Raw genomic sequence first — 27,870 nt, forward strand, 5'->3', positions numbered from 1 at the left:
GCTCTCTCTCTCGCGCGCACTAGCAGTCGCAACTCCTACCATGTGACTACGACGCCTGCAAAATGAAGATTATTTATTTATTTATTTATTTATTTATTTATTTATTTATTTATTTATTTATTTCACGTACTTTCAAGGCCCGAAGGCATTGAAGAAAGGAGTGGAGTCGCAACAAAAGTAATGCAGTAAAAATACAAACACAAAGTATTAGCAAAAAATATTAAGAAAAGGCATATATTAACGAAGGCATATTTGTGTACAACGCGCCGCTCCTTCCGGCATGACGGCACCGACGCCCTTGCTGAAGACTTGCGCTAGTGTGTTCAAGCCGCAAGTTAGAACACGCCGCTCTCGAAGCCCATGATTGTGCTTCCTCAAAAAAAAAAAAAAAGAATGTGATAACCAGACCAAACAAATGTGCATTGGTTTCTCAGAAGCCTTCTCGATCGACAAAAACTACTACACTTTCATTGTTTTACCCTGGATGAACGGTTTCCCGTTGGGAAACCAGAACGCTGGCAGATACTATCGTGAAGCTGAAACAATAGGCGCTACTCAAAGCACAGGAACACTTTAAGCATAACCACGTCTCATCTCAGGTGCAGTAAATGGGAGTATGACGTCCTTATATTTCCGAAATTGTGCTACTTTTCATGCTAGAGCTGTAATATTGTAAAGTCATACACGCGCATAATTCTTTTTCAGCTAACTCAAATTCAAGAAAGACTTGTCGTAATCACAAGTACCAGGAATTTTGGGGTCCAGGCGTGCTTTTCTATGATAAAACAAAAGGACGGGCGCAATCGCCAATACGAAGTGACTTACAGAGACGGCCGTGGACAGAAGTGAGTGCCCCCACTGACATGGATCTCCAAACTTGCCATTTGCAGGCACAAAATATTTGTGTGAGCGTAACGATGATTCATCATTTCCCGTCTTTCTTGTACAGGGCCATATTTTCTACCCCACTGACTACAGCAACAACTGCCCCACATAATGAACCCAATGCAGTGAACTTCAAGCTTTTAAATGGTAAGCAAATATTTTAGTAAGATCTTCTTGGTGTCCATTGTAAAGCAAAGATCTTGATTTTAATAAAATTACAGCAATATAACGACACTACCGCAATCACAGAATACGATGTAACCACAGAATAGCTTCTTCGTGGCACCTGCAGAGATTATATGCGCCGTAGCATTAAATGCGTTTGAACACGACAACGTCGCAACTCGTATAAAGAACCTCACCGTGTTTTTGCGAGCCGAAGCGCAGTGCTGGCAAAAGGTTTCAGCAGGCATACTATTTTGTATTGGTTCAGTTGTGGTATAGTGTACACTGATCCCGTAAGCTAAACAATATTTCCTGTGAAATTCATAATAGTACGAGTGTTTCTCCAGTGCTAGATATTTCGAACAGCTTAACACGTGTTTCTTGCGATTCTGAAAAAAAATGTCTGAGGCTTATGCGTTTTAGCTTTACAAACTTGTATACATTCGGAACTTCTATGTGCCGCACGGCACAGATTGTCCGCACCAGCTAATACATCGCTAAGTAAACGCGCGTATAGAGCAGCGCTCAAATTTAGCATTCGGGGGTACCGTAATTATCAGTGATCTTTTCTTATTCAGCATTAAACAATGTCAAATACTGCGCCTGACATATCTGACTTCAGTTGAAGCTCTTAGTGCTGTGATTTAGCCTTCCTTCCGAACAGCACACCAACAGGCCTTCTTGCGTAATACTGCTTTACTTAGAAGATTTGTACATGCGCATTCCCCTTTTGTAAACGTTATCAGTATTAAGAAATAATGGAAGTAAAATATCCTAATTACAAACATACATGACCATAAAACAAAAGTAGATATGGCTCGGCACATTATAACGCACAAAATCTCCAGTTATGACCTGGGAAATTAAAGCAAATAACAAATTTTTCTTGAATAAACTGGTCGTTGACGTCAAAGACAATGGTTGACCTGTAGCGCTTCCCCCTGGACATGCTCCATGACTCAGCGGCGTTCTGCAATGTTCTGCAACCGCCGAAACGAGTTATGTATGCGACGTGTACACCCTGGGGCCCCTTGTGCGCTTCCTTAAGAACACTCGGCGTCAACTAGCCTCGTCACCGCGAAGCCTGCATGTGACCTATTAAATGAATGGCGTGACGGTACGTGCCAGTACTGAGAAACGCGTCATGCGCCATCCAGGCTCCTCTCGCGTGCTTCTCATTGAGAAACGTATTGGTAAAACACTGCCGCCAGCGCATTGAACGGCGACCAGCGGCGTGACCAGCGGTCACGCCGCTAATTATCTTGCGAGATTTTAGAATCGTGGCTTAGCTCTGCTTTGGCTTCCGTTTCGATAACAACGCTTTAGATTCTGGTTTTGCTTTGGCTGGAAAAATGTTCAATATGTCTGCTCTAGCGGAGCTCAAGAGCTTCAATATTTCATTTTTAAGCATGCCGCACAATTTTTTTTATTTATTATTACCTCAAAGGCCCCGGTGTGGGGTATTACATGAGGGATGGGTGACCACTACAGTGGAATATGGACTCAATGGCAGCCTTGAAATGATGTGGATTGGAGTGGTGCATGGCGTCGGCGGAAAGGTCATTCCAGTCCCGGGCAGTCTTCACAAAGAAAGAATGTAGGTGCGCAGTGGTCCGGGCAGGCGGAGGGTACACAGATTTTTCGTGACGTAATCGGTAAGGCTGACGGTGTGCTGGAATTATGGCTGAAGTAATAGGAGCAGAATGATAAAATTTGTGATAAAGACAGTCTGAAAACATGAAGCCTTATATCTAGATTGGAAATTCCTGCTTTTAATTTTAGCTGAGAGACACTAGTGTGGTAAGAATAATCAGAATAAATATAGCGAACTGCACGATTCTGAACTGCTTCCTGAGTGTTAGAAAGGGTGGTTTGGTGTGGGTCCCAAACAGAGCATGCGTATTCTAGCTTAAGTCTGACAAAAGTTAGATAAGTTAGTATCTTTAAGGATGGTGGTACGAAGCGCAAGTTGCGGCGGAAGTAACCAAGCGTGCGATTGGCTTCGTTAGTGATGTTCGTAATATGAGAGGGCCAAGAAAGGTTATTTGAGAGTGTAAGGCCAAGGTACTTGCATGACTCCACTGATGATATTTCCCAGTTGCAGAGAACGTACTTAGGAGTATGGTGAAGCTTCCGTTGATGAAAAGGTACTAGTAAAGTCTTTGTAGCGTTTAGAGACATTAGCCACATGCTGCACCAAATGGTAACTTTGTCTAGATCATCTTACAATGCGTGGTTGTCGGTATCAGCTAGGATTGGGCGATAACTCACACAATCGTCAGCAAAAAGGCGAATGTTAGAAGGAAGATTAGCCGGTAAATCATTATTATATATAAGGAATAGGAGGGGCCCGAGAACTGTGCCTTGGGGTACACCGGAGAGAACCGGACTTTTACAGAAGGAGTGGTTGTTAGCATACACCAACTGTTGTCTGTTAGCCAAGAAATTACGTTTCCAGTTCAAAACAAGGGGATTAAGGTGCTAGCGAGAAAGTTTTAGGAGAAGTCGTTGATGCGGAATTTTGTCAAACGCCTTTTCGAAATCTAAAAAGAGGGCATCAACTGGGATGTTTTGGTCAAGGTAAGAGCTTATGTCATTTATAAAGAGTACTAATTGGCTACCACAAGATTTACTTTTACGGAAGCCATACTGGTTAGGGTGGAAGAAACTGACAGACGTTAGGAATGTAGCAATGTGAGAGTAAAGAACATTGGGCGGTAGCTATGTTGTATGGTATGTATGCTATGTATGGTAGCTAAGAACAATTGGGCGGCAGCTACTACATGATGATGAAGGACTTTTCTTTGGGACAGGTATAACCTTACCCACTTTCCAGTCATCCGGCACCACTCCTGATGATAAAGATTGCTGAAAAATGTGGCATAACATCTGGCTTGTAACATATTTAGTATTTTTTAAGACTTTGGAATTAATGCCATCGATGCCAGGTGAAGACGACAGTTTCAAGGAACCAATGCATTTCCTGATTCCATCAGAAATGAAGGTGATTGCGGGCATTGTATGGTAACTGAAAAATTGGAATTCAGGAATTTCACCTTTAGGTTCATTCGTAAACACGGAAGAGAATGCATGATTAAGCGCTTCGGCGATTTCGTGATCAGGAATAGGCTTATTTTTCTCGTCGCACAGAGCAAGTGGTTGCGAACGCTTTGGATTTATAATATTCCAGAATTTTTTGGAGTTATTACGCAGGATGTTTGGCAGGGTAGTCGAAGAAAAGGACCGTCTTGCCTGACTACCAAGGGATAGGTACGTTTTTTCAGCGGTGTAGTATTTCTGCCATGCACACTCAGATTTAGAATACCTAGCAGTGCGGTAAAGCCTTTTCTTTTTATTGTTGAGACGCTTTAGTGTCGTATCGAACCAGGGTGATGAGTGCTTTTCACTTACAGTGATAGTAGGTATGTAACTTTTTATCAGCTCATGCATTTTATTTTTGAAAAGAAGCCAGTTAATTTCAACAGAACGTTCTATGAAACCGGTAAAGAATGAGCTGGCAAATTCCGCTAGTTTAATATTCATATCACTATAGTTGCCTTTGTCGTAAAGCGTAATAGTTTTTCTAGTTTTAGTGAAGGCAGGGATGTCACTTTGGAATGAGGTATGTAGCACTGAATGATCGCTAAGGCCAGGTAAATGCGTCAGTGGTGAAACATTATCGGAGTGAGAAGTGAGGATGAGGTCTAATATGTTAGAAGACTTATCATTGGGCCGCGTGGGGTTACTGACGATTTGTGTTAAGCCAAACTTAGACACGTATTAAGGAAATCACTTTCGACATTGTTTTTTGGCGTTGTTTCAGCTATATTGGACCAATTGATGGCAGGGAAGATGAAATCGCCGAACAGTATGATAGGTGATTGGGGATAAGGCACTGTTACGAAGTGAAGCGCCTCATGGAAGTCAGCTACGAAAGAGCTGTTTGCGTCGGGTGGACGATAGCATGTGCCGATAATAACGCCTGGGCGGGAAGCGCTGCTTATCACAAAGACAATTTCTAAGGGCGTTGTTACTGTTATTTCAGCACACTGAAGACTTTCGTGTGCGCATATCAGTATGCCCCCCCCCCCCCCCCCCCCTATTGAGGGATCTGTCGCGTCGGAATATAGAAAAATTTGGAAAATGTGAAAGAATTTCTGCATTATTAATGGACGCATTAAGCCAAGTCTCAGTAAGAAGGACGATGTTCGATGCCGTTGTACTGAGCAGGCTTTGGAGGGCATCAAGTTTGGGAAGAATACTGCGAATATTAGTGTAAAGAAATGAAAGGGAGTTATTGGGATGGTTATTGGGACGGTCGCATGCTAGGATCCCGGTGATCGAGCGACTACCTTATCGGAACTATGGTCGTATGTGTAAGTTGTATTTCCCATTAGTAATTTGTTGTGGCGTAGTTTGAAGGGTCTCCTTTGTGCTTTGGCAAACTGAACTAGGTGTCTTCTAGCAGTTAGCGTGTTAAAGGAGTAGTCTTCTGAGATCCGATATTCAGTTCCTTTTAGTTTTTTAGCGCATGACAATACGCGTTCTTTTACTTTAATATGCGCGAATTTGACAATTATGGGCCTATTTCTGTTACTGTTAAAGCGACCTAATCTGTGTGGACGTGATAAACTCGCGGTAAGCAAACATTTTAGAGGAAAAGCCGCCATGCTTCTTGAAGAACCAGAAAGGCTGAATCATCTCATGCAGAATGGAAAAATACTATAAGCAAGGCTCTCTTTATGGCAGTTGTTTTACCGTTTCTGAGCCTCTTTTCTCAGCTGCACACAACAGGAAATAGTCGTTCCATACAAGAAAAAAAAAGTTTTTTTTTTCTTTTCCACATGGGGAATCGGACAGACAAGTTAATGGATCAGACACTTGACAAATACACAAACTACGAGAAGAATGTTTTATCCGTGACAAGCAAAGCGTCAAGTAAACGCGGCACTTGCCAATGGCGCCAGGTCCACGCCGCGTGCAGTCAGGTAAACATCCTTTACAAAACGATGTCCAATACGTATTACACTGCTCGAGCCGCCCCAAATGAAACGTTCGAGTGATGGTACGGGTCACCCACGTATAAAACCGGAGGTATCGTGATGGACTTTTAGAAAATTACGCGTTGGAATTACTGCAAACGCTCTTCCTGAAAAGATGGGTCGAAAACCAAACAGGCGGCTGCAGGGCAAACGGGTGCCACGGCTTAGATTCCATGCTACACCCAAAGTACGCTCAACCAGCATAAAAAACATCTTCTTAAGAATGTTCTTGATGCAAGAAACATTAAAATTATCAGTGCAGAGAAAAGCAAGCACTTTCCCGCATAAGCGAGGCGGCGCGTGGATAAGCGAGGTGGGATGGGCGTGGGAAGCGGCACATGAGTGGCGCAGCATCAACGTCTCTAGGGAAATAAGATCTATGTACGTAACCCCGCTGACATATTATAAGCTGTCTACATTTGACGTAAAGTGAAAGGGCAAATTGCTACGCCGCCTGACGTGTAGTCAGACCTCGGCCGCAAATCGCCTGAGTGTCCGCTCCTTCTGTCTGGATATGCTGCGCCGTCTAGTGGCTCTGCTGAGAACTCATCGCATGGCCTCCGAGACGAGAAGCGTGGCGCGCCCGATTCAGCGAACGCTGAGGATTGTTCCCTCGCTTGCCGCACATTCAGCTCGCTAAAGCGTTGTCGTGAAAGGTGTTCATTGAAGAGTGACACATACCCAGTGCAGTGCTGGCGCAAGGAATTCTTGAGGGAGCCTTGTGACGTGGGCTCAATTCCACTAAGAATCGGAGACACTTGAAGGATATTTGAGTCATTGTAGAGCGGCACATTCTCAGTGGCAATAAATTTCTAGGGCGAGTTGGTTCATACGTATTTAGGCCATTGTAATGCAAAGGAAGACGGACAAAGCAGAGGACAGGACATCACGCGAGCTAACTCACAACTGGTTTATTGGGTCGACCCCAGAATAGGAAATAATAGTTACACTCTGTATATCTCATGCGTACACATTCTTCACGACTAAGAAAAAGAAAACTTAGAAAGGCGTGTCTCGCTACCAAATAATCAGATCGACTTGTCACTTACGCATTCTGTGCCTTTTTTCTAATGTGATACGCTCCAAAAAGTTCACGAGCAGTAGTATCCTTACTTCTGCCTAGAATCTTAAGCTTACTAAACCATGGTTTAGACTTGCAGGCCAGGCAATGCGTAGGCAGATGCGCATTGCTTTTGTTATTGACAGTTGGCATTCCCGTGCTCGATCGCTAATGCACCTCCTGGTTTGATCTATATAAACCTACCCGCACGACAGCGGTATTATTTAGACGTCACTGGTGGCGCATTTAACATGCGGCCAGGTATGCTTCTGCTGTCAATAAGGCCTTCTGTGTTCGCAGCGAATGCGTGGGCAGATGCCTTCTAGTTTGCGCGGCGCCGAAAAAAAAGACACTGGTAAACCGTACCTGCCGGCGACCTTCTTTAGGTTGAGGGGCATCTCATGCACATAAGGGACTACTTCAGCCCTTATCTCTTTTCGGGGTGATGTGCTGGGAGCACTTCTCAGGCCCTCTACCTTTTTCAGGACAGTCTCTGAGACAGCTTCCAAGACCGAGCACGGATAGCCTAAAGCAATGAGCTTTGCCAATTGTTTCTCAAAACTGGCCTGCACCATATGTGGGCTGGATTTTATAAAGGCGGATTCCAGGCATAAGGTGGAAATTCCTCTCGTAATGAGCTTTGAATGAGCAGAATTGTTTGGCATCAATCCCTTTCGTTTCCGTGGGCTATATTACCAACAAATGCAGCCTTGCTTAAAAGATGTTAAGATGCCTAAAAACTGAATTGAGCCATGGGGTGGGCTTTCATGTGTAAAAAGCATGAACTTCCCATGTTGCCGAAAAGCGGCTAAAATATGTTCAATAGAGCGGTTAAAACAAACTACACAGTTTTTCTTTAAAACAATAAAAAATCATCAACGTATCTAGAACCTTTCAGAAAAATTCGTTTGTAATAAACAGATAGTAAATCGTGGTCAATAGAAGACAGGAAAATGTTGCAGAGTACAGGTGCAATGTATGAACAGATACAAATGCCTTTACTTTGCATATACAACTCATTGTTGAAACAGATAAAAGCAGATTGAAGATAAAACATGAGCAGTGCAATGAAATTTTTTATAGACACGCCCACTGAGTTCTGGAATGCCACCACACCATAATATACTATATAATCTCTTAAACGGAAGCGCGCAATTCTTTTTGGGGCACAGAGTAAAACAAATATTCTTCTTCCAATGAGATCGCTGCCTTGTAGGAGGGACAGACAGACAGACAGACAACGAGGGAAATGACATTATTTGAACTTGTAGCAAAAGGGTCATCCACTCACAGTAAATTGAGTTGTGTCAGAATAAACTGACTTACATGCTGCGGCCAAGCACACTTTTCGCTGACAATAGTTCTGAACGGAATGCCTTGTTTATGCTACTTTGCCGTCAAGAGCACAATAAGCGTGTCACACTTAGAACCAGTAATTGCTTTGGCTAATTTTGTCAGTTTAATTCTTTGTGCAAAGCTGCAGCCTCATTCTTTACCCTTGATGCTTTCACATTTACGAGAACAAAGTTCTTTTGCACTGCTTGGCGTGCCTCATCACTATAAGCACCTACGTAAATCCCCACAAATCGTGCTTTTTTGTCCCACTGCATAAGGGCCAAACTGTTCTTCCGAAAAAAAGAAATTACGGACCTTGTAGAGTCATCTACGTTTGCACGCTTCATTCCGGCAGTTTTTGAAAAGGCGTTGACTCCTTCCAGTAGCCACCTGTCGAAGTCTTCATCCGGGGCTTTTTTGGCTAGCCGCCGATACAATGCCAAAAGTACATGGGTAGCAAGCACAGGCTCATGACTATATTTCGGTCTCTTCTCCAGTTCCCTTATGACGCGCCTTGGAACCCTCACATCATCCTGAGGGACAACAACACCGGCTTGAGATTGTGTTCTTTTAGTACCAGGAGCACTCAAAGCCTCATTAAGGCATCACTTCTACCAAACATCGGTCAGGCGAGCCGCGTCGCAATTCAAAGTCTTCAACGTTATATGAGCCAAATCAGGGGGTGAGTGGGCGTGACCGAACACACATAAAAAACCCCAACACAACCTCACCTTCGACAGCGATTCTGTGATTAAAATGCTACAAACTTTCTCGACATGTCCTCTGGATGGCTTGAAGACACCGAACAATGCGCTCACCTAAGGTGCAACTTGCCCTTTCCGAAGGCATGTTCGTCTGCCCGCGCCTAGCCAGGCCTGCAAGTGTAAACCATAGTTTTGTAAGCTTAAGATTCTAAACATAATAAGAATGCTACTGCTCGTGAACGTTTGAAAGCGTATGACATTAACAAAGGGGCACAGGTTGCGCTAGCGACACATCGAATTGCTTATTTGGTAGCGAGACACGGCTTCTTGAGTTTTCTTTTCCTTTGCAATGAAGAACGTGTACGTATGCACTCTACTGAGAGTACCTATTATTTCCTATCCCTCTGGGTTCGACCCAATAAACCAGTTTGTTACATAGCGCCCATGGTGTTCTGTCATCTCCTTCGCCTGTGCTCCTTAGCGCCACAATGGCTTCAGTTCTCGGTGGCATTATAGCCAGTGATCCAAGTTAGCGGAAATTTCACTGAAGAGCGGCATCATACTCATTGACACACACCCAGTAATCCATGTTAGTGTGAAACAGGCTAATTAAAGAGCGGCACAAACTCGGTGCATTTGTGGCGCACCTCGCTAAAGCGTTGTCGTGAAAGTCGTTCATTGAACAGCTGCACATACCCAGTGCATTCCTGGCGCAGCCTGCTCAGACACCGGGTTGCTGTCCTTGAGGAGCCCTTGTGATGTTCGTTCGATTCCACTAAGAATCAGAGAAAATGAAAGGATTTTTCACGTTGCTGTAAAGCGGCACATTCTCATCGGCATATATTCGGTGACCCAAGTTGGCGGGAATTTCACAGAAGAGCGGCATCATACAGAGTGGCACGTACCCAGAAATTCATGTTAGCGTGAAACAGGTTTGACTATCTTTTCTCGGAAACGCGGACGGGTCGTGGGACAACATGCAAGAGGACCGTGGTAGTAACAATTTCAACCTCGAACTCAACGTCCGCATCACACCCACTCTTCCCAAGACGTATACCCACGTCGACTGGGACCTCTTCCGAAAAATTAGGGGTAATGTGGACAGACAAGAATAAAAGTACACCTTGAACCTTGTAATGAACCTGTAAAGCTCCTTGTAAATGAACCTTGTAAAGCTCCTGGAAAATCTAAATATTACAGTGGCCAACGCCACTAAAGAAATAGGCACGGACCTGGTGGTGCCAGCCTTGGACTCCAGACTCGCACACCTCCTGGAGGCCAAGAACGCGTTAAGAGAAAGATGGAAACAGCATAAGCTGAACAAGAGGCTGAGGTCTAAATTAACGGCAATCAACAAAGAGATTCAAGAACACTCCAGAAAATTGACTTAGCAGCAATGGGACGAGGTGTGTAACGAAGTAGACTATAAAATGAGAAGGGGCAGCAAGTGGAGCCTTCTTAAGCACCTATTCGCCGACAGCAACAAACCGACCAAGAGTAATGCCCGGCTAACGATCGGAAGGCTCGTTCATCTCCATACGAATTAAGGCACGAGTCCACAGGACTTTGCTGACGCCCTAGCAGACATCTACCTTCCGGTAGAGCGTAAATCTGTCCCGTGGGACCACCCAACACGCGAGTACAAGGAGACACCTCAACTTTCGTTGGACCGTCCTTTCGAAGCCTCGGAGATTGCGCACTTCCTTCACGACCTGAACGGACGCTCGGCTTCTCGCGCAGATGGACTCACAAACAAACTACTCAGAAATCTAGATAACAAAGCTACACAAATCATCACGAGCAAAATTTACGAAGTATGGGCTGAAGGCCGGGTGCCGGACGAATGGCGAACTGTCAATGTAGTCCTCATCCCCAAACCCGGAAAACCGCTCCGTGCAGAGAATTTGAGACCCATCTGTCTAATGTCGTGTCTCAGGCAGGTCGCAGAGCATGCCGCCCACAATAGAATAGGAGAGCAGATAAAGAAAACGGCCTATTCCGGCACAAGCTCATAGGCTTCAGGAAATCAGTATTCTAGCAAGACGCCATGCTACTCATTCGGAGCGCCGTCGCAGACAAGAAATGCAGGGATGTAAAACGTATCCTGGTGCTCGACTTATCTAAAGCCTTCGACACGTTCAGGCATGAACACATCGTCAACGAAATCTACACTTTATATCTCGGAGTAAATTTCCACAACGTTGAAAGATCGTTTCTAGCTGACTGGACGGCCACCATAAACGGCGAACAACTCAGAAGCAGAAAGCACAAGCTAGGCAACATCGGCACCCCGCAAGGATCAGTGCTTTCGCCTCTTCTTTTCAACATCTCAATGCATGATCTCTCCAACAAACTCTCGAAACTTTGGAGAGTAGGGCACGCGATTTACGCGGACAACATCACCATTTGGTCCGCGAGCGGCACGCTATGGACTCTTGAGCAGAACCTACAGCAAGCGCTGGACACCACGGAAGCTTTCTTTACAAACACGGGTCTGAAGCTCTCCCCCAGCAAATTGGAGCTACTCCTGTGCAAACAAGGCCCCAAGGACAGACAGCCCCTTAGCTCCCTCCCCGTTCACCTACAAACCAGGGACGGGGGAAACATCCCCAGGTGTACCACAATCAAGGTCCTAGGCATGGTCATTGGGGCTTGCAGCAATGACAACGCGGAGGCACTAAAACGCATCGACAAGAGCATCCTTAACTTCACCAGGGTCATATGTTTCAAATGTTTCTCATTCTACTGCTCCAACTACAGTAACATCATTTTCACACATTTCAGATATGTCAGAAGTACGAATTAGATATGAAGGAATACTATCGCTGCTGCTAAACATCAGAGAACAAAAATCCCTTGGTCCGGATGGAATTCCAAATGCTATTGGCGAAGATACGCTGAATGGGTTCCTAGATACCTAAAAGTTGTCTTTAATGCATCCTTGCAACAAAAACGGGTCCCAGGCGACTGGCTTGTTCCAAAAGTTTTCTCGATACACAAAACCGGTGACAAGCAGAAAATTGAAAATTATCGACCAATTTCTTTAGCCTGCATCTGCTGCAAACTCCTTGAACTTATAATATCGAAAGCAATATATAAGTACCTAGAAAATAGGAAAGCACTACATTCGAACCGACATGGCTTCCGGCAAAAACTGTCAACCGTCACACAGCTGGTTGAAATCATTCACTTTTCAAAAGCAATAGATAACGGAAAACAGGTTGATGCAATGTCTTGATTTCTCAAAAGCTTTTGATAGGGTTCCTCATAATGAATTAATTATCAAAATGAAACAGCTTGGAATAAATAACAATATAGTGGAATGGGTCAGGTCAAATCTATTAGGTAGGACGCAGTACGTGGACGTAAACGGCTATCAGTCCGATCGTTTATTTGTAACTTGAGGCGTTCTTCGAGGGTCTGTCCTTGCACCGGTATTATTTCTAGTTTATATTAACGATATTTGTTCAGATATAAATGAAAACGTAAGTGTACGACTGTTCGCCGACGACTGTCTAACTTATCGAGAAATATGTACCCACAAGGATCAAAAAATGCTCAGCGATGCACTGGCATCTGTTGAACAATGATGGGAAACTTGGAAAACGCTAGCAAATAAAGAAAAAAACTTGTTTTACGTGTTACAAACAAGGTAAAGCACGTCCTAAATTTTGATTATCAGAGAAGTTTCACTGTGCTAACTACCGTTAACAAAGGTAAATACCTAGGAGTAACAATATCTGAAGACCTCAACTGGACTCAACATATAACTAATATTTGCTCTACCGCTGAAAAAAAGTTGCGGTTCTTACGCCACAAATTAAAGCTCGCTCCAGCGCCCGTAAAGTTAACAGCGTATTTAACAAAAATTAAAGGCCTACACTCGAATATGCAAGCAACATATGGGACCCCTACCAAAAAGGATTAATTCATAAAATTGAGCGAGTGCAAAGAAGGGCAGCTAGATTTATTCTTTCAAGGTACTCCCGCACTGATTCTGTAACAGAGATGTTGCCAGAACTAAATTTAACCCCCCCCCCCCCCCCCCTCTTGGAACGCCGTCGCATAGCCAGACTAGAATTCTTCTTTTTACTCTCTCAAAATTTATTTAACTTTGATGCAGCGCAGTACCTAATTCCGCGATAATTTTGGAGCCTGCGAAGTGACCACCGCAGTGACTTTCTAGTATCTCAATCTCGTGTGAACACACACGCATACTCTTTTTTCCCTAGAACCATAAGATACTGGAACGATTTACCGAACCCCATATGTGATTCTATAACTGTAGAACATTTTGGAACGGAGGGTACATAATATTTTCTAAATGAATCCTCATGATCTAATATTTCTCGTGTAAGCTGTAGAATGTAGTGTTATGTATAATGTTGCGATGTATGTGATGTAATATGTATCATGTAAGTTGTAGTATGTAGTATCGTGATGCTTTTTTCGGCTACACATTGCTGCTTTATGTTTCACATGACGGTTGTTGAGTCAGATTTTGTATTATATTTATGTATAATGACAGGCTGTGACTATACAGCGTGCCATTACAGCTATACAGTGCTGTTTCATGTAAGCCATGATGCGTTTTGTGCCACATTTGCACCCCACCCCTGTAACGGCTCTGCAAATAAATTTTAAAAATATCACGGGTCGCCAGCAAAGGACGGACTGAAAGTGAACAACCTCATGAACGCATTTCACGCCTTCCTTATCAGCCACGTGACCTACGCCATCCCCTTTCTTAACTGGAAGAAGACGGAGCTGAACAAAGTCGACACACTTACCAGAACATGATTAAAAAGGTCCTAAGCCTCCCTAGAAACACTAGCACGTAACGACCCCTGCAACTGGGGCTACACAACATAGCGACCGAAGGCACAGCGAAACGGTAAAATTAGTCGGCTCCCACTCACTATGGCGGCACCGAGATCTTACTAGAGGCAGGCATACAGCCCATATTCATGCCTCCAGAGAAGTCGCAACTGTGCACAAACGCCAAGAGGGCAGTAACAGTTGATCCAAACCAAAGAAACATACACCCGACCCACAACGAAGGGTGGAGAAAAGCGAGAGCCAAGCCAATCCTCGACAGCATCAAGCGCAACGAAACGCAAGTCTTCGTTGACGCGGCCAAATATTGAAATCGAGGCGCATTTGTGGTTTGCGTGGTGGACGTCCACGGATCGCTCGCCAACGCGGCCACGGTAGTTACCAACTTCACTCATGAAGCAGAAGAAATGGCCATCGCGTTGGCCCTTCGTAGCCTCAAACTCTGTAATTTACTCGGACTCAAGAACAGCCATTAGAACCATCTCAGTGGCCCTCGTCTCTTGGAAAGCAGTTGCGGGTGTTAAAAAATCTTCCAAAAAACCGGAGATTACAACCTCATGTCTTCACACATCACATGGTTTCTGGACCACATGGGCAACATTTACGGACGTCCTGACTGAAAACCGAACGAGAGAACACACCAACTGGCTCGAGAACTCGCATTCCGCGTCTGCGGTTCGCCCTCTCGCTTGGACCCAGCCAGGAGGGATCTAGACAACAGACCCGCTCATGTCATGCCATGAAATCAATTTAAATCATAGGTTAGGACGAAGAGTTTTGCCTCCTCTTCACCCAAACCTCAAAAAAGCACCAGCCGGCACTTACAGACAGTTGCTCACTAGGACATACATCACACCAACTACACTAAGCAGGGTCAATCCTTACATTTCTACTGAATCCCCACACAGCGGCCACGAATACAGCCACTTCGAACACATGCTCTCGCTGTGCCGACGGGCTTTCCTGACCAGACCTCCTGAGACTCAGGAGGTCTGGTTCATTGAAGTAGTTCATTGAAGAGTAGCACATAACCTGTGCATTTGTGGCGCAGCTCGCGAAAGCGTTGTCAAGAAAGTCGGTCATTGAAGAATGGCACATACCCAGTGCATTTGTAGCACAGCTCGTCAAAGCGTTGTCGTGAAAATCTGTCATTGAAGAGGGGCACATACCCAGTGCATTCGTGGTGCAGCTCGCTGAAGTGTTGTCGTGAAAATCTTTTACTGAAGAATGGCACATACGCTGTGCGTTTGTGGCGCATCTTGCGAGAGCGCTGTCGTGAAAGTCGTTCATTCAAGACTGGCACAAACCTGTGCATTTGTGGCGCAGCTCGCTAAAGCGTTGTCGTGAAAATCTCTCACTGAAGAGTTCCATATACCTAGTGCATTTGTGGCGCAGCTCGCTAATGTGTTGTCGTGAAAAACTTTCATTGAAGAGTAGCACATAAGCAGTGCATTGTTGACGTAGCTCTCGAGAGCCTTGCCGTGCAAGTAGTTCATTGAAGAATGGCACCTACCCAGTAGGCTTGGCCTGACAGTGCCAACGTGGCAGTGGCCCGCCTTGGCTTAAGAAGTGGAGCCTCCGGACCACATTACAATAAAAGTTTTCACACACACACACATGCCCAGTGAATTTGTGGCACAGCTCGTCAAAGCGTTGTCGGGAAAATCTTTTATTGAAGCGTGGTACATATCTTGTACACTTGTGGCGCAGCTCTAGAGACTGTTGTCGTGAAAGTAGTTCATTGAAGAGTGGCACATAACCTGTGCACTTGTGGCGCAGCTCGCGAAAGCGTTGTCGTGAAAATCTGACATTAAACAATGGCACACACGCAATGCATTTGTGGCACAGCTCTTTAAAGCGTTATGGTGAAAATATCTCATTGCAGAGTAGCACATGCCCAGTGCATTTGTGGCACAGCTCGGTACAGCGTGGTCGTGAAAATCTTTCATTGAAGAGGGGCATATACCCTGTGCATTTGTAACGCAGCTCGCGAGAGCGTTGTCGTAAATGTCCTTCATTGGAGAATGGCACATAGGCAGTGCATTTGTGATGCAGCTGGCTAAAGCGTTGTCGTGAAAATCTTTCATGAAAGAGTCGCACATACCCTGTGCATTTAAAGCGCCGCTCGCTAAAGCGTTGCCGTAAAAATCTTTCATTGAAGAACGGCACATACCCTGTGCATTTGTGGCGTTGCTCACTAAATCGTTGCCGTGAAAATCTTTCATGCAAGAATGGCACATACCCAGTGAATTTCTGGCGCAGCCCGCTAAAGCCTTGTCGTGAAAATATTTCATTGAAGAGTTACACATAGGCAGTGCATTTGTGAGGCAGCTCGCGATAATTTGTCGTGCAAGTCGTTCATTGAAGAATGGCGCATACCCTGTGCACTTGTGGCGCAGCTGGCTCAAGCGTTGTCGTGAAAATCTTTCTTTGCAGAGTGGCACATACCCAGTGCATTTGTGGCACAGCTCGTCAAAGTGTTGTCGTGAAACTCTTTCATTGAAGCGCGGCACATAATTTGTGCATCTGTGGCGCAGCTCGCTAAAGCGTTGTGAAAATCTTTCATTGAGGGGTGGCACACACCCTGTGCATTTGTGGCGCAGCTCTTGAGAGCGTTGTCGTGAAAGTCGTTCATTAAAGAGTGGCACATACGCAGTGCATTTTTCATGCAGCACGCTAAAGCGTTGTCATGAAAATCTTTTATTGAAGACTGGCACATCCCCTGTAGGTTTGTGGCGCAGCTCGCGAGAGCCTTGTCCTAAAAGTCGTTCATTGAGAAATGGCACACACCCAGAGCATTTCTGGCACAGCTCGTCAAATTGTTGCCGTGAAGGACGTTCATTGTAGAGTGACACATGCCCAGTGCATTTGCGGCGCAACCTGCTCAGGCACCGGGTTGCTGTCCTTAAGGAACCCTTGTAGAATTGGTTCGATTACACCCAGAATGGTAGAAAATTAGAGGATGTTTTTCGTCTCCGCAGAGTGGCACATTGTCAGTGGCATATATCCAGCGACTCAAGTTCTCGGGCATTTCACTGAAGACCGGCATCATACCCAGTGGCACATATCCAGTAATCCATGTTAGCGTGAAATAGGTTTATTGAACAAGGGCACAAACTTAGTGACCCCAGTTGGTGCGGCTGCTGGTTCCTAACCCTATTGCCTCAGCACAGCAGCCCTATGCGCTACCCACTGACGATGGACTACCCAGAGATTCATGTATTCTGATCTGAGCAGTATTCTGACGAATGTATATTCTTATGAAACTGTTAAATTTATGGAAACATTTGAGGCTGATCATTGCAGGTATGTTGGCTGATTATCTCTGGCTTCCTTAAGGTGCCACTTGGGTAACGATAGGCACATTAGTTAATGGTTCAGGTCTTGAAGATACCAACACGAGGTTTATTACCGGGCTACAAAATTGCAATGTACACGCCTTTGTGTATTTCGTCATTGTCACAATGCAGTCACCAGAACCTTCACAACGAACTCATGACTTGGCGAGCGGCATTATCGTGTTTTCTCAGCTGAGGAGAAGCCAAGAAGAGGCCTTAAATACTGATTCGGCGTGAAAGCGTGACAGGCAGCGAAATTTGCAAGTACCGATATTACGTGAAAAAGTTTTCTGGCATTAATTTGGCAGTGTTGGCAGTAATAGCTGCTTCCTTTATTTCGCTTTCACGGCTGCTTTCATAGCTCTCCGATCCTTCGACAGTTATCCAGGCGTTCCGCGACAACATCGACAAGCACCTTAGACGGTACCGGCTGCCTATGTGTGGCATTAGAACCGCACTTGCCACCGAACGCAGCGCGAATATATAACATCCCCATGGGCATGCTCCTTGCCAAGTCTTAAGGCCACATTAACTATTTATTATCTAGTTTTTTTTTCTTTCCTCTATTAGCATATAAATAAATGCATTTAGTCGTTTTGTAATGGGGCGGTGGTGGTAGTCATTTTGCTACGGACGGGGTTAGCCTGGCAGATTTGGCCGGCAACGCCTCCAACTGAACGTCTCTTCCGGCGCCAAATAGGTCACCATGTGCCCATCAATCCTGCCTCTCAAAGAAACCTGAGAAGGATATTTAACACCTCCACTGCCAATATTTTGGTGGCGGTGTGGTGAACGAGCAAGCGCGGTTGCGCTTATCGGAGCCGAGATAGGAACCTGTCGAAAAGGGGTTTGCAGTAATTTGCCGTTGGAATATTGTCTGAACTACATATGCATAATATGCGATAATGCTATTAGTTCACCGCACTCGTTTCTTTCGTTTTCGTTGAATCTGAGCTTTTCTTCTTTGTTACTCTCATACTCAGCCGTATGTCAATTGCGCTGCCACTTCGGTTGAGCCCTTAACTTAGCACAAGAACTTTTTAGCTAAAAATTGCGTATGAACGGCGCAGCCTAATAAATTCTGCAACTGATTTTTCTACGGCTACTATTTATTGTTTTTGAAAAGCTCGATTCTGTTCCGTAAGTCTGAGTTCCGAAAAAGTTATTCAAAATTTAAGAACAGCTGTCGTAATTAAAATAAAAGGAAAATCTCGCATTTACAATTCAGTAATAACTACATTGATTTCATTATTCAAACAGGTGCTCCAGATTCACATTTCAAGATCCTGTATATTAGCCCCGGGAACGACTGCATCATCCTCATCAAATATCCAACGGAGGGAAATTTACGACGTAAGGCTTCATCGAATGCAAGTTTTTTGTTGCAGCAAAGCTTATTCTGTGGTAGCGACCACAATTTGTGTCGGAAGTCTGGGGTACAGGCAAAAACGAAATGTCAATGTGAGACAACAGGCTTACCGAATGCCTTTTTGTTGTATTCGGAAACATATTCCCGCGTCGTCTTTACCCATGTCGATCATATGAAAAATGCAGTATTAATACTTTTAGTGGCCCGTGTGCTGTCGATCCCAAATAGAAGGAGGCATGAAAGCGAGGATTCATAATAAAGCCTGAGATAGTGTACAGAACCTCCCATTGATATTTCCGTAGAAATGCATACACCGCGAAAGAGGCAGATTTCCTTTCTTTTTTTGCGAGGACTTGCTATTTTCGGAGAACATAGAAACTGAAGATCACAGAGAGAAGCGTTCTTCTTGCTAGGAACATAAAGTGGGCTCTTCAACCGCCTAGCTACCGGAATCATCAACCTAAGGCAAAACTCCTAATACGACGCGAAGAATGGATCTCATTAAAATTAACCGACCTCCGCAAATCTCGCACCCCTTAGCTCATATGGTCTGAGTGCTGGAGGCCCTCACCGCTTCTTTTTTGTTCATTCGATGTATTTATCAGCCTGAAAACCAAGAACCTGTTGAAATAGTGCTTTAATTACCATTGAGTGTTTTTTCCGTGCAATAACATTTGGAAGGCGATTGAACTTCTAGTTGAAGTGGATCAAACACCATGTCTTGCTGAGCTAGTTGGAAGCGACAAAGGGGAACAGCCACTGCACACGACGCTCTTTCACGTCATTCCTTGCCTGAGGGGATCAGCAGGAGCGTCGGTCTGCTTAAATATCTCGAAGCACCATCTTGGGGATCGGCCCATATTTCTAGACTTCACAAACGAATGGTAACGGCCCACGTAGTTATTCTGCACAGACCTACGGGAGTGGCTCAGATATTTATACAGCACTACTTTTAGGATCAGACAATATTTGTAGATTGCTGAACACACCAATGTACACAGCCCATATTTATAGCTACCACGTACCTTGGCATCGGCGCACAATTTGCACACACTGCGCTAGCTGCGGAATCTCCGGAAAATCGCATCTTGGAATGCTAGTGTCGCGCAAACCAGACGAAGACACTATAACATGCGTAGAAGGCGCCTTTTCCTCAGATGGTAGAGCAGCTGCCCGGAAAAGGCGGTGGTCCCAGGTTCGAGTCCCGGGCCAGGCAGAAGTTTTCTTCCTCTGCGAGGCTTTTCGTTCGAGGAACCAGTGTGGGTTTCCTTTGTAGCAATTGCTACGATTAGGTGGGCGTCTCATTTGCCCTTTATTAATGGTGTCCTTGAAATACGTGATTTCAAAGCTAGGTAGGACAAGTGAAAATTTATCCTGCAATAAAATTTGTCGCTGCAGACGAATCTGTTGGTGACATTAAGTGATTACTTTTTTGCAGTAGAAGCGCCGATTGATCGGAACAGCATTTCAGTGCCTTGGAACAATAGTAGATCATCCAGTGCTATTGTTTTAACTGTTTTAGGCTTGTTGCGCAGCTCGGAAGAGCAAAAAAGAAGGAGGTAGGGGTAATCAAGGGGACGGAAAACAGAGTGAGCGCTCACTCTGTTTTCCGTCCCCTTGATTACCCCTACCTCCTTCCTTTTTTGCTCTTCCGAGCTGCGCTACAAGCCTAAAATAGTCATGACATACCAACTCGCCCAAACTCCACGCTTTTGACCTTCAGTGCTATTGACATTTGTGGGCTTCTCATAAAAAGTTGGCACGAGAGGTTCAAGCGCGCTGCCCAAGCATTAGGGTGGCTAGCATGGTCGGCGATATGACAAGCTGACAACAACCTAAATGTGTGCAGTCACTATTGGCGCTTAACCTACTGAAAACCTAAATGAAGTAGTCATTTTCACGATAACACTACGATGTTGCAAAGTTTTCCATCGGCGCTTCTGTTCGCTTCGTTGTTGTAGGTATTCCTCGTTTTCGTAGAGCTCTTTCAGAGATTTTTCGATTGCGCAAGAAAAATATCACGCTAGCTACTGTCACGGTAAACGGTGATACTCTGAGGTGTCAGCAAAACTTTCGCGCAGCATTTTTATTACATAATTAAGACGTAAATATGTATATTCTTTATTGTTGGTTCTATTTTTCGGACCTAAACACAAAGCTTGTGGTTGTTGAAGTTTTGACGAAACTGTTTATCTCTTCCTTAAAAAATTGCCGAGCTTCAGGTTAGTAATATCCTGTTCTTCCATTCTCCTCAGAGTGTATGGAGCTGCGGCCGATTAGCAGAGTCGACGAACCCATGCCACGAGACTGCCAAAAGGTCTTCGTGGAACAATGCAGCAGTCAATTTACTCAGGTCTATGAAAAAGGGCATTTCTGGGATCTGATAAGTTCCAATGGGAATTAATTTGGTTCCTGATAAAAGCACCTTGTGCTAACAGGTATATTGTGGGCAGGGGAAATGCAGGAATAAAAAAATTGTTTATTGTCGCATTCACTTTCATTTTGTCTGTCTATGGTTGCACTGAAGCATTACCGGCAGTTAAAGCTCATTATTGCCACCAACAATGGAAATCTATTAAAGTGGGTTCTCACGCTGAGTTCTCAGAATGAGTTCTCAGAGGGAACTCTCAGAGTGAGCTCTTCTAGCTCCCTGAGTGTGTTCTGCGAGTTCTCTCTCATAGTGATGATGATGTGTAGTGCTTAGTCGTGTGAAGGCCATATATGACCAAAGAGCGCCATTCTCTGAACCTGAGTTCTCAAAGCTGAAGAATTGGAATCGTGTCTAGTTACGTAAATGTGGGCGTAGCTAAACTGATTATACAGTCTTTGTGACGTCCAGGGTGCTTCTTTGTGATTTCATACGGGTAGCCCAGTTGTGTGTACGAAATTCTAAAAATAATTATTAAATGGTAATGTAACGACGAATTTACCTAACGGTTGCAATGCCAGGTAGAAATGTATTCGACTTACGCTTGAAAAGCTAAGTATAATTATTTCGAATAAAACAGCTCGCCCCATTTTAATGCCCCCCAGTAGGTCAACGAGGTATTTTCGATGAGGCGATTATATAGAAGAGGCATAATAGCTTTGACCAAACGATAGTTACGCAGGCTAAATTCTAAAGGTTAGACGGGTGTATTAAGTTGCAGCGCGCTAATCAACGGGAAGCGGTAGCAGAGGTGGAAATGATTTGATTAGTGCACGAAGGATTGGTTCAGGCTACCTTGGTAATAATCAAAATGTAGTAAAATTGCGAGTCAACACTTTTTGCAGAGTTTCAACACTTACACACTCCGAAAACAGTTGCACCCTTTGGGGTGTATATTTGCCACAACGATAATCGTCATCTGTCTTTCCAGCATTTCCTTTCTTTAACTCTGCGACACCGATACATTCAAGTCACGAACGGCAGGCGCGTTGTCAGCATGACAGAGCATTCTCGACAGGAAAGTAACGAGCGCAGCGTTTTCAAGAAACGGAAACGCAAGCAAGACAGATGACGATTATTGATGTGTGACTCCCCAAGGGGTGTAATTTTTTCTAGAATGCAGGAACATAAGACACGTAGCACACCAGTCACTGATGCGTTCAAAGTCATTTTGGAGCGTCACGTGGCCACTGGAATTGCTAATCGCACACTGGACCATGCAACTGTCGACAAACAGTCGCACCCAAGAAAATATGTCGTTCGGTAAGCCGGCTATGTAAATTAAAACGATGGCACAAGATGACAGGGTCTGCATAGCTGTGTTATCATTCGTTCCAGAAAGCAAAACGGTCTGAACAGCTGACAAAGGCCTGCAGGACCCCTGGGGGCACTGGAAAGCCTCGAGATGCGCTTCCATAGAAGTGAACAGGGTATGAGGGACTTGTGACAAAAGCAACAAGACAAGCGAACCTCGAAGACCTGAATGGGAGACTTTCTGGAGGAAGATCGTGGGACTCAAGGAGTTGAAAGCGTTAGACATCTTGGTAAAGCTGGGTGATGTTAGAGGTGTGGGGTTCTCTAGCGTGGTACTGGCAGAGTGAGCAAAGCAGTGTTATTTACAGATCATATCATCAGAAGCCAACAAACACTGACACCAAGGAGTACATAGGGCTTAATAAATTAAATAAAGACGCGGTAAATTAATGGAAATGAAAGTGGATAAAAAAACAACTTGCCGCAGGTGAGGCTAGTATATATATATATATATATATCAGGCACTTGGACGATCCCAACTGCACGCCAGCGTTGCAAAAAACACAGAAAAAGACCAAATTCCTTGAACATGTGAATGACGAAGCGATAAAAGCGACAGCAAGATTTAGCGTTGCGCTCGAACTTATCAGATGGCTGACAAAACGCAGGAACAGCAGGTCGAGCCGACCTAGCACACGAAGTGACTGATGCTGAGCAATAGAAACTGCACCCTGGCTGATGCCAGGTGTCTCAAACTGTGGCATAATGAGGAACACTAGCAGCGGCGCTGCAGACGTAGCCGGTGCATTGTGGAAACCCCTTAGGGTGACCGAGTTGAGACCGACGCAAAACCATCAGCCTTATACCCAATTAAAGGATTAGACAGTTTTTGGGGCACGTTTACTATCCGCTGCGCACTCGCCAGTAAGCATCATCGTGTTCAATGTAAGCAGTTGCTCAGCAGAAATGCTAATGTGTGCGCACACGACGCTCGTGCCAGCAGTCGAAGGCTGAACGGCCCACTGACTCCACCACAGGCCAACTGAGTGGGGGGTCACCATGCGCATACTTGGCTTTCACGTTGTGGCACCCAAATGCAGTGTTCCCGTAGCTCGGGCCTCTAAAAGAATCAAAAACCTTCCAACACTCTGCTCAGTGGCTGCTGCAATCTCATCAACAAGACCAAATACGAACAACGCTTTCTCTCCACCTTTACCCCCCATCTGCTTTGTTTTCAAATAACCGACTCCTTTTCCCAGCCGTTGACGTCAAGCGTTACAAAATGCACTTTCCTTCTCTAAATCCTTATTTATGGGCGCGAAACATTTTTCCTGGGTGATAGATGAGGGAAGGCTACCACATCAGACAATGACAAAACGTGCTTTTACATGTCGAGTCCGGCGATGCTTGCAAACAACATTATCACTCACTGCTGTCGTGACCAATTCTGTTACGAATTCTCCATGTAAGTTTAATTATCTTTCTTAGTTGCTATGCTGACAACGTAACCATATTTCAGTTGTTTTTCGACCCTCACAGGAAGGACGCAACTTCTGGCAAGTGAATCCAAACCGCGCTGCGTCTGAAATTGTCTCCGCGGCATTCATTCCGCGTGAATAGAGATAGAAGTTTCTCTGTCAACGTTACTTCAGTCTCATCTGCAAGACATCTACTGTCGATGAGCGAAGTGGCTGGGTTGGGAGTCAAACCATTCATTCCGGCATCTTATACCAGGAATGTTGGCAAGATACGCCATGTGCCAGTTGAGTATACAGAAGAACAACTGGTTGACTTCCTGAAGGACTTTGGCGTGACATCTGCCCGCCGTCAGGCACGCTACAATCGCCAAGAAGACGGAGCGGTAGAATCACGCCCTCTGAGAACTGTCATTCTCCATTTCAGAGAAGACAAACCAATGCCGCAACGAGTGCATTTAGGTTTCACGAGTCATACCGTAGAGGAATATCACGGCCCTGCTCTGAGATGCTACAACTGCCAGAGATTTGGACATTTATCGAAGAACTGCCGCAGTCCACGTCGCTGCAAGATATGCTCATAAGACCACGACCATTCAGAGTGCAAGTCTGTGTGTCAGCCAAAGTGTGCCAACTGTGGCGGAAACCATACAGCTTCCTTCTCCGGGTGCCCTCAGAGCAGAGCTGCCTCAAGGTTGCGCAGACACGAGCTGAAATACGGAAGGATACCTCCTCGTAATGCGCCCCACCCAACCTTGATGCTGTAAGATGCGCGCCTCCAACTGCCAACAAAGAAAAAGAACAAGTGGTCAACATGAACTATTCTACAGCTCTGAGGTCGACAACGCTCTGACAGCGAGCGACACGATCCACCTCCAGAGAACACTACTCATCTTGCTCAGGCTTCGAGTGAACTTCGCCGACCTTCTAAACAACGCCCTCTGCCAGTGACACAGCAACCTCACTAAACATCTGAGCGACTACCTCAACATTCGCCTCAACCACACCAGTCATCCCAGCGACCATCTCAGTCAGTTCTTCAGCGACCTGCTTCGAGCACACATGGAGCTTCAGCGTCGTTTGGTGATTACGCGTCTTTATCCGTGGCACAGATGATCCTGCCCATGCTATTCACAGCTCTGCGTGCAATTCTCAGTGCCATTCCACACGCAAACAACCTTCCAGAGGTAAAAGCACTGCTTTCTATGGAATCGTTGGTGCTTCCACAACCACCAACAGCTCCACTGCAGGTTTACAATGAATAATCGCTATGACAATGTTTTCATATTTCAGTGGAATGCTAATAGCCTTCGAAATAAGTCAGCTGATTTCCGCAAACTACTAGCTCAACATAACTTTCCTGTTTTATGTATACAGGAGGCAGGCGTACGAGATGACTTTCGTCTTTCGAACTATGTTATATATAAATCATCGCGGATTGCTGGAAGTAGCAGAGCGATGTTATGCGTGAGAAAAGACCTGCCGTCCTATTTAATACAGTCGAGCGATTTAAATATACCGGAGTTCGTAGCATGCAAGATATCTTTTAGAAATACAAGCGTCACAGTGATCAATCTTTATCTACAATGTTCTAGCAAATTATCAGTAGACAGCTTGGTGAATGTGTTTAGTATCGCAAACTCACATGTGCTAGTTTGTGGGGCCTTCAACGCACATAACGTCATCTGGGGCAGTGAATATAATGATTCCCGCGGAAGCATTATAGAGACTGCCGCAGAAAAAAGTAATCTGGTCGTGTTAAATGACAGCTCTTCAACGTTCTTGCGGGGGTTTCGTTACTCAAGCTGTATAGATGTCACGCTTTGCTCACAAGACCTTCTTGATGGCGTTGAATGGACAACAGACATAGAAACGCACGATAGTGATCATTTTCCTATCCTGGTAAAACATCACCTCATACGGAGTGAGGGGACCCGGCGCTGCTCAAAATATACTAATTGGCAAAGTTTTCGGCACCATTTAAGTAGCTCATTGGGCGAAAATCCGAACTTTCAAAGTTTTGCAAATATATTGTGCGAGTCTTACAAGATGTGCACAAAGCAAGTCATTGTTCCGAATGAATACGCTACAGTCGATGGGGAATATGAATGCCTAAGGGCAATTCGAAGACGCGCAGAACGGGCTTACCGCCGCAGTGGAAAGCTGGATGACTACAAGATGGCGCAGAAAGTTCAGTCAACTTCGCGCAGACGCTTACAAAAATTAGGTACGAGAAGATGGCGAGAATACTGCGCGTCGTTGTCTCCGTTTACTCCAGTTCCCAGAATATGGTCCGTTGTCCGATCTTTTAGTGGTCCAGTTACCCAGAGCCATCCCTTCCGAGCCCTTGCCGTAGCTCGAAGCACTCCGGAAATATATGTTTCTGACGAATTCTGTCAACTTATATCCAGACCAGGAATTCCGTTTACTTGCCTACAATTCGCAAATACGACAACACTTGCAGAACAGAAGGTTCGTGCGTGCTTTATGTCACAACATCCTCAGCTTGACTGTGAGTTTAGTTTAAATGAATTGAAAAGTGCTCTTTCGTCATGCCGTACAAAAACAACCGCAGGCCCAGAGGGTGTTACGTATGTGATGCTAAAGAACCTAGGTCCAGTAGGAAGAATGACTCTATTGGAGATATTTAATGATATCTGGATAAGAGAGACCCTTCCTGATTCATGGAAATTAGGTCGGGTAATTCCTGCGCTAAAACCAGGAAAGACTCCACTTTGTCTTGACTCCTACCGACCCGTCAGTCTCACAAGCTGTTTTTCCAAATTAATGGAGAAGATGATAGACAGTCGACTGCAATGGTGGTGCGAACACACAAATGTGTTTTCCGACCACATGACCGGTTTTCGACAAAATCGGTGTACAATGGATGCAGTATTAGACATTGTCACATGCGTCGAACATGAACGAATTTGCGGAAATGTGACAGTAGCAGTATTCTTAGACATTCAAAGAGCATTCGACACTGTAACTCACATACACGTCCTTGCTGGTATGTTAGAGCTTGGCCTACACGGTTGAACACTGCGATGGGTATCAAATGTCTTGAAAGAGAGAAAAATATTTATGGAAACAATTGAAGGAGAAAGTAATTATCACAGCATCACGCAGGGCGTTCCGCAGGGCAGTGTTCTCAGTCCGTTTTTATTCAACTGTGTCATGGCAGCCTTGCCACAGAAACTCCCGTCTGGTCTACAGTATTCTCTGTACGCAGATGACATCTGCATATGGGCCTCTAGATCTCATATACAAGACATTCAAACAACGCTGCAAGAGGGTCTTGATAGTATCGACACCTTTTTAAAAGAAAGAGGCATGTGTCTTTCATACGCAAAGACAGCCGTACTTCCTTTCACTAGACGACAGCTAAATAATTTCCAACTTACACTTAATGGGCAAAGTTTGATGTTAGTGAAAGAGCATAAATTTCTTGGAGTTATTCTTGACCGCCAGCTAACATGGGCATCACACATCCGCGCAATTGAAAAGCAGACCAATGCAGTAATAAATGTACTTCAGCGACTCGCTGGCACAACGTGGGGGGGATCAATCTCTTCGCTACTACAAGTTCATAACGCACTCATAAAAAAAAAAATTTCTTACTCGGCCCCTATTCTCCATGGTTTATCGCAAACTTCTGACGAACGTCTTCAACATTTACTAGCAAGGGGGCTACGGTGTGTCTTGGGGTTCCGCAGGCTACCTCGAGTTCTTTAGTAATTGCTGAAGCTCGTCACCCCCATTTCCAGTCATACGAACGGTTGAAACATGCCGACATATTTATCGCATTTTAACCCAACACGAAAAGCATCCATTAAACCTCGCGCTCACCGAAAGAAACAAAAGCAGAATTCACGATGTTGTTCGAGAACATAAGGCGTTATTACCAAGATTTGAATTATGCAAAGTGAATGTTAGTTACCCTCCCTGGATGTTAACATGTCCTCAAATAGAATTATCA

The 27,870-nt window shown here is 44.9% G+C and overlaps 2 long non-coding RNA genes across 2 annotated transcripts in view; one reads left to right on the plus strand and one right to left on the minus strand.

The window, feature by feature from the left end:
- LOC140214216 (uncharacterized) overlaps window positions 1-27,870 on the minus strand; it is a 359,561-nt gene that overhangs the window by 320,662 nt on the left and 11,029 nt on the right. The window lies entirely within an intron of this gene.
- LOC129381512 (uncharacterized) lies at window positions 717-21,224 on the plus strand. The gene is made up of 3 exons (XR_008609687.2): window positions 717-1,032; window positions 18,626-18,718; window positions 20,990-21,224. It is a non-coding gene; the product is annotated as an uncharacterized lncRNA (long non-coding RNA).

This window comes from Dermacentor andersoni, chromosome 11 (genome assembly GCF_023375885.2).
Source record: "Dermacentor andersoni chromosome 11, qqDerAnde1_hic_scaffold, whole genome shotgun sequence".
Lineage (NCBI taxonomy): Eukaryota > Metazoa > Arthropoda > Arachnida > Ixodida > Ixodidae > Dermacentor > Dermacentor andersoni.